This window comes from Brassica napus, chromosome A5 (assembly GCF_020379485.1).
Source record: "Brassica napus cultivar Da-Ae chromosome A5, Da-Ae, whole genome shotgun sequence".
NCBI classification, from domain to species: Eukaryota; Viridiplantae; Streptophyta; class Magnoliopsida; order Brassicales; family Brassicaceae; genus Brassica; species Brassica napus.
This window is the reverse complement of record NC_063438.1, coordinates 4,017,916-4,025,865: the sequence shown is the minus strand read 5'-3', so window position 1 is coordinate 4,025,865 and position 7,950 is coordinate 4,017,916. Positions and strand designations below refer to the sequence as shown.

General features: G+C 27.6%; 1 pseudogene; it reads right to left on the bottom strand.

Moving 5' to 3' along the window:
* Positions 1–3,239: 3,239 nt before the first annotated feature.
* LOC125609270 lies at positions 3,240–5,752 on the bottom strand (annotated as a pseudogene).
* Between the last annotated feature and the right edge of the window lie 2,198 nt (positions 5,753–7,950).

Here is a 7,950-nt window from a genome sequence, read left to right as displayed (position 1 = left end):
TCAATATCAATAATAAAGGCATTTTCGTGATAAAAAAAATATCAATAATAATAATAAAGTCAATATTGATCTGCTTCAAAAGGATTGTAAAAGAAATATGGACATATAATCATCAATACTATTAAGATATAATAACGTTTTATCTACTTGCAAATAATCTAGGTTGGACTAATACATTAATTTAATTTCCTATTATTTCTCCTCCAACTAACTTAGTTATTATTAAATATACTAGAGACTTTTCTCCACTTCGCGCGGATTGTGTATTTTGAAATATTTACCATTTTTACTTATATATAAATTGTTGCATTTATATTATATTTAATTTTATATTTAGTATAGTCAATTTAGAGCTATTGTTTTATTTGGGTATGTGGCTTGAATCATCTAATTTTTTTTTACAAATCAAAAGTGTATCATTAATAAAAAACGGACTCATAAATGTATAGTAAGAAAAGTTCTCAAGACACTTACAGATATCTTTCTAAGTTTATGTCATCAATTTGAAATCGGTTGTTAAATGTGGTTTTAGGATTGAAACGATTTTTTATATGTTTGACGGTGCAATATTAACTTTACTAAAACAAAATCTAATAGGTTACAACATAATATGAATTATACGTATGTAAAATATAATATTTTATTTTATTAACTTCATTTTTGTTGCATTGATTTGGCTTTTTTCTAGGTTTCTTTTATCTAGAATGTTTAACTTTTCATTTAGGTGATGTTTATTGATGAAATAGAATTTTCAAGCATAATTGTTAATTACTTGCAAATTGTCTCTAGTTATGTTGATTATTATGACACATATAGTTTAATGCGGGAATTTTCATGTTTATCATTTTCTTGGTACCATTATTCATGTTTACCATAAATAAAAAGATATTTTGAAAAATACATTTTTTATTAAATGGTAAAAGATTTTGAGAAATTCCCTAGTATAATTCTTTTTAGTTTTTGTCACAAAAATAATATTCAATGAAGAAAATGACCAAAATAAGTTTTATTAAAGGGTAAAAATAAAACTTTATCTTAGGTTTAACTAATCTAGACTTAGAGTTTAGAGTTAAGAGATAGAGTTTTGGGGATATGGTTTCAAATTTTTAAAAATAAATAATAAATATTAAAAATTTCAAATAAAAAAAAACTATTTTGGTCATGTTTTTTCTTGTGGGCTATTTTTGTGACAAAAACTTAAAAATGACTATTTGAGAGAACTGCCTAAAGACTTATATACCTTTGTTATATATATATAATAATTATTTAAATAAATAAAAAAATTATGTTTTTGAATTATACTTTTTCTAACTTTAACTATGCTTTCTGTTCTTCTACTGGTCTTTATCATTTTATTGTTTGACTAAATGACAATCAAATACATAAATTTTAAGAACCTAACCTGATTTTACATTCGGCATAATGCGAGGCACAAAATTTGAAAATTGTGGTGGAAAGTTTAGCAAAAAAAAAATATTGTGGTTGAATTTATGTTTGTCAGAGCTTACACTTCATTAAATATTGTATTTATATTTTCATAATATGTTTAGAATTACGAAGTCATCATTTTACTTCCTTTTCTAAATGTATCTATCAGTATGATAATTGTGAAAACAATGCTAAAATAGTATTTTAGAGTTTGAAAAGAGATAGTATTTTCAAACATGATTTTGTTTTTAGAAGTTACTGGAAATGTGAGATATTTTCTTAACTAATAACTAATTTATAAAAATACTAAATTTTCCAACACGTCTTAGAAATATTATATTTGCGTAAAATTATAATTTAATTAAGAATGGTTTGACATTTTAAACGACTGAACATCAATCTTTTAGCTATTATGTATCTTTCAACTTTTCATATTTATTTAAAAGCCAGGTAATTATCCCTAACTGGACATTTTCTATCCCTAACTATTACAAATAAGTTTGTCAAGAATTATGGCTTTTAGGTTGTCAAAATCTTTGGAACTTTTTACAGTTTTATAAGACATAATCTATGTTCCTTTTTTTGTTAGTTAAACATTTTTGTATTGAATTTTCAGAGAAATATGATATTAGATCTATGTAGTCCTTGAGAATAATATAATTATATATGCCAATAAGCAATTGCTTTAACTTTCATTGAGTATGTGGATACTCCTCAGAATATATATAATGCCCTCAATACTCTACACTCTCCGTAGCAAAAAGATACTTACTTCTCTTAGCATCCAAACATTCTGCCTCATCATTTCAAAGTCGCATTTTAGATGTTTCACATGTTTATGGTGATGAGTTATGCATCAAAGTGACGCATATAAGGTTTTAATACCGAGTCCATCAAACTCTGAAACGTAGTTGGAGCATTAATATGGTTGAATGTCATCACTAAATAATTGTAGTGACTATTGTGAGTCTTGGAATTTTCTTTTAATTTGTTATTAGGTTAGCTATTTCGATATTAATTAATTATTTTATTTTGATATATATAATTTTTATATTTAGACATACTGTAGGATACATTTTTTCGAAGAATTTATGTTTGATATTAAATTTCCAAAGAGTTAAGTTAAAATTTTAGAAGGATATATGTTTTTTTTTGTATTTTAATTGTATAAATATGATTCTTTAGATTTACATTTCTGAAGACATAAATTACTTTCTATTTTTTTTTTTTACTTTTTAGTTTTGTTAATTTAATATTTTTATTGATGTTTTAAAGATGTGATTCTTGTATCACCTATCATATAAGAAAAATTTTGGACATAATATTTATGTTTTGTTAAACTATTTTAATGTTACTTTTTAATGAGTTAGCACACATGTAAAGTTAATTGTTAGATAATTTATGTTCATATAGTGATATTCTTTCAAAGTCTTGCATTATATAAAATCCTGCATTTTAAGACATATTTTATGTTCATTTTCCAAATATTTAGTATATAAATCAATTTAATTTCTTTTAAAGATTTATAGTTTGTTATTCTGTCTTATTTATATTAATTTCTTTTTTTAGTTTACCTTGTTTGATATTACTTTTTTTTTGAAATAAATATTTTTGGAAAATTTAATAAAATTAAATGCTGATTTGGCATAATTTTATTTTTTAGTTATGTGTGAAATTTCTCATGTCATATAACCTCAACTTTATTTTTTATTTTTAATATATTTTTAATTAATTCTTTGAAAACTGGATTTAAAAGACAAAAATAGTTTTAAGAAATATTTTAGTTATTTTTATGTAGGAGTTCCAAATATTTTGTATGGATAGCAAGAATTATTTTTTTGTGAGTTTACGTTATTTTATATTTATTTCCATTTCTAATCATTTCAGGATTTCTTGACATTTAAAAAATTAATAAATTAAAATAGGGATTTTGCATATTATGATTGATGGTTATAAATTTCGTGTGAACATTTTCAATAGTTTGTAGCTTCAACTTTTAAATAGTTATAGCTTTGACTTTTGAATACTATACCTTAAAATTGTTCTTTTAATTACATAAAATTGATAGAAGACTAATTTATATTTTTGGATTTTAAATTTTCAGTTTTGACCATTTTGTTAATTTATTGTTTTTAATGTTTGGTTGTTTTGTTTATATATTTTCGTGTAGTTTTATATTTTATTTGATTTTCCAGAGAGAAATATAGTCATAACTCTACATTTTCGTGTTTAAAGTTTATATGGTTTTACATTCTGCAAAAGCCAATGTCATTCTTGACCAATTTGTTTAAAAAAATCAGTTACTAAATATCATTTCCTTTGACACCAAAAATATTATTATGCTTCAATGTCGTTTCATATCTGTACCGGAACATTCCAATGGGAAACTTAAGCTTGGTTCTTTTGTATTCAAGAAGTTTTGATAGGAAATGTGAACAAACCAAAGGAGCAGCAACATAAAATTGTTAATTTAAACTTTATACTTTGTTTTTTTTGTTTGATTCTGATTTGATGACTGCATAACGTTAATACTTAATATACAGTTAGCGCAGAGTGTTTTCTAGACAAAAGGAAAACTAAATAAGATTGTTCTGTCATTTTCTCTTTTGTTATCTATGTTTCATTTGTGATGCTTCTTTCTTCTTTTAAATGCAATTATATCTGTAACTTCAATATCTCATGTTTGTTTTGTATTGACTCTCATTTAAAACATGAAACATAGAAGTGATTTGAAGTATTGAAAATAGTTCATATTTCTTTTGTAAGTTTGATAGTCTTGGTCAGAACATATATAATATAATCAAACACCACAACTTCCACCTGGTCCTCCAAAAGAAAAGGACTTTCCAGTCTCATTGGTGTAATCCCGATCTATTAGCTTAAAACAATAAGAATCTGCAATCCCTATTGTTGGTTCAGCTTCGATGCTCTGATACTTATCATTCGTAAGTTTCACATGAAAAAATTCGAACACCTTGAATAGTCATCGATCGGAAAATAACCATTTCCCATTGGAGGACTAATCCCATCTGGAGATATAAATGTGTTTCCTCCAAAACGCACCCGAGAAGCTCCTTTGTTCAAGTGTGTAAATAGCTCTCCGGGCCAATATCCAATTATTTCGTCGTCTATTGTCAGTGCCCAGTTTCCAAAGCCCTACATAAAATATTGAAGCAAAAAGAAAAACAGTTAAGAAATACTTGGTAGAAACTATATACACTGTATACTCCCATTCCCAAAACTTATATCAAATAAGATGCGTATAGAAGATTGTCAATAAATGTTTACCTGAACAACTTGTGGTGTGAAAGTTACTGGCTTGTCACCATACACAGAGGATTGTTTAAAAATGCTTCCAACCGAGGGTTTTCGAGTAATAATAATAAATCCAGGACATTCTGTATTATAGCATCCAGTTTTATAGCCATCTCCCTAATAAATGAAAGACATATTGATACAATATATTATTCGTATTAGTATTATGTAAGAAGAATAAAAAGTAGGGTTAGATACAAACATAACTAAGAAAAGTAGTAGTTTACTCACGGTCCAATATATAGTCAATCGGGTGGCACTGTCTCCGTACACTCTTGGATGCACCTACGCAAAATATGTGATTAGGTGTGCCGTATTGGGTCCATTTGCATGTGTATTATGTATAAGGTTTATAAAGACGTACTGCCCAGCCAAGTTCGCCAGGAGGTCCATTCTCTAACCAAATTTGACTTTTACTGTATTGGTTATTTTGTAAAGTTAGGTTATGAATACTTATATCTGCTTGTGCTCCTCGATAGTTGCTTTCATCCGCAAATGCGTCCATTGCCGCAAACTGTACAATAATGTATAAAAGTCACGTCTTGCAAGTTTCATAACACACTGAATAGTTTGAATTATACAGTATTATTTTTTTATAAGGAATGAATATATACTAATTTTCAGAAAAAGGGATGAATATCTATATATATAAAGAAGAGAAGGATATACATGGTGGCCGAATTGATCGACTGTGTCGAGATGAAGGCTCTCAGTTTCACTTCTTTGTCTTAAGATTTCCACGGTTCCTTTTGGACAACTTTGATCATTTGTTTTATATTTATTTTTTCTATCAAAACTTTCATTTGAAGTGAATTTTTCCTGAAACAGAGCAAAAAAATAACAAGATAAATTAAGAGAAAAATAAAGGTCAAAATATTTCTAACTTGTCCCATTTATTTCATATTTGATTAAATCAAGGTCACTATCATACCGGAATCTTGTGGTGTTTCAACAGTGGATGTTGAAAAGCGGGTTGTTTGTATATATCAACACAATCAAATTCCTGTAAAATTGATGAATACAAAAAAAAAAATTAAAGATCAAATACTAAGAAATGGAAAACAAAGTAGAAGTCGTAAACTCTAACATCAATATTTCCTAGGGTCATATGCGTGAGAACCACATAAGAAAATATAACGAGCATTTGGCATGTATCCATTGTTAAATTTTTACTTCTGTTTCTCTATCGAAATTGATCGTTATATATAATCAAGGGGCCCTATAATCAATCGGAGTGAACAACTAATCAATTCATTGATCCCCATATTAATTCGCGTTTTATCTTTTACCAGAAGTGTGATGTATTACAAACTCATATTTACATTTTCTTACTAGATTTGTTGAAATTTTTTTTAGTCAGCTCTTATCCGTTTCTGTAATTATCAATAAATGGATAACACTAGTTTAAGGTCCAAATAGTGATCAAAAGAATGAATGGAAATGGTCAAGTCTTCTTCATTTCTTAGATTTGATACTATTTATAAAGAATATTTTTTCTTTAGTGTTTCTTTTCATTCCTTTTAGTTTAAGGAAATACAGAAAAATTAACTATTTCTTATCAAATCCGGGATGGAATAATAAGGAACAAGTCTTCTATTATTATATTTTTCGTTCCTTTCATTCTTATTTCTATCATACTATCTGCGTTTTTTTTTTGTGTGTTTTTGTCTTCAATTTCTTTTGTTTTTGTTTTTATAAGACGTAATAAGTACTTTTACTCAGATAATATATAAGAGCCGTAAAAATGGGCGGAAACCAAAACTTGTATCAAATCTATGGAAAGTAGAGAGAAAACATGAGGATGAGAGTTTTTTTACTATTTATTGTGTTAGTTTTGTCACTTTACAAATGAGAATATACATTTATATGAACATAATTCATTTCATTAATTTAGATGGACCCAGATTTCTTTCCCCAAGTAAAAGAATTCTAATTTTTTTTATCACCAAGTTGTTTAGTTCTTCCTTGAGAAACATTGCCATGTGTTTGTAGTAGCTTATCCTCTGTTCTATGTCTTAGCAGCTTTAATGATGTTTACATGTCAAAACTTTGTGTGAAAGAACGAGACTAAAGCTTGGTTCTTCTGTAATCAAGAAGGGAACTGGGAACAAACCAAAGGAGCATTGACATAGATTGTAAATGTAAACTTTGTAGGTTTTGTGATTGATTCTGGTTCGATGACGGGATAATATTAATATATATGTATAGTGCAGTGTTTTCTGGACAAAGGGAAAACTTAAATATTCTCGTGTTTGTTTTGTATTGATACTCTCTCATTTAAAACGTGAAACATAAATGTGATTTAGTAACAATAAAATGATTTGTAGTATTGAAAATAGTTCGTATTTCTTTTGTAAATTTGATAGTCTTGGTCAGTACATATATAAAATCATCAAATACCGCATCTGCCACCTGCTCCTCCATAAGAAAAGGACTTTCCGTTCTCCTTGGTGTAACGCCGGTCCATTAGTCTAAAACACCTAGAATCTGCATTCCTTAATATTGTTTTAGCTTCGATTGTCTGATACCTATGATTCGTAAGCTTCACATGAAGAAAACTCGAACTCCTTTGATAGTCTTTAAGCGGAAAATGACCATTTCCCATTGGAGGACTAATCCCATCTGGAGATATATATGTGTTTCCTCCAAAACGCACCCGAGAAGCTCCATTTTTCAAGTGTGTAAATAGCTCTCCGGGCCAATATCCAATCATTTCGTCATCTACTTTCAGTGCCCAGCATGGAGTAAAGACGTCCTACATAAATATTGAAGCAAAGAAGAAAACAGTTAAGAATTTTCTTCTTTTTTTTTTTGAAAACTGGCCTTGTTAAGAAATATTTGATAGAAACTATATAATATATACTCCCCATTCCCAAAACTAATGTTAAATAACATGCATATAGAATATTGTAAATAAATGTTTACCTGATAAACGTGTGGTGTGAAAATAACTGTTTTATCACCACCATACACGGAGGATAGTTTAAAAATGCTTCCAATCGAGGGTTTTCGAGTTACAATAATAAAACCAGGACAATTTGTATTATAGCATCCAGTGGTTTTATAGCCATCAGCCTGATAAATGAAAGGCAAATTCATACAATATATTAACAATATTATTATGTAAAAAAGAAAAAAAGTATGGTTATCTACAAGCATAATTAAGAAAAAGTATTAGTTTACTCACAGTCCAATAAATAGTAAATC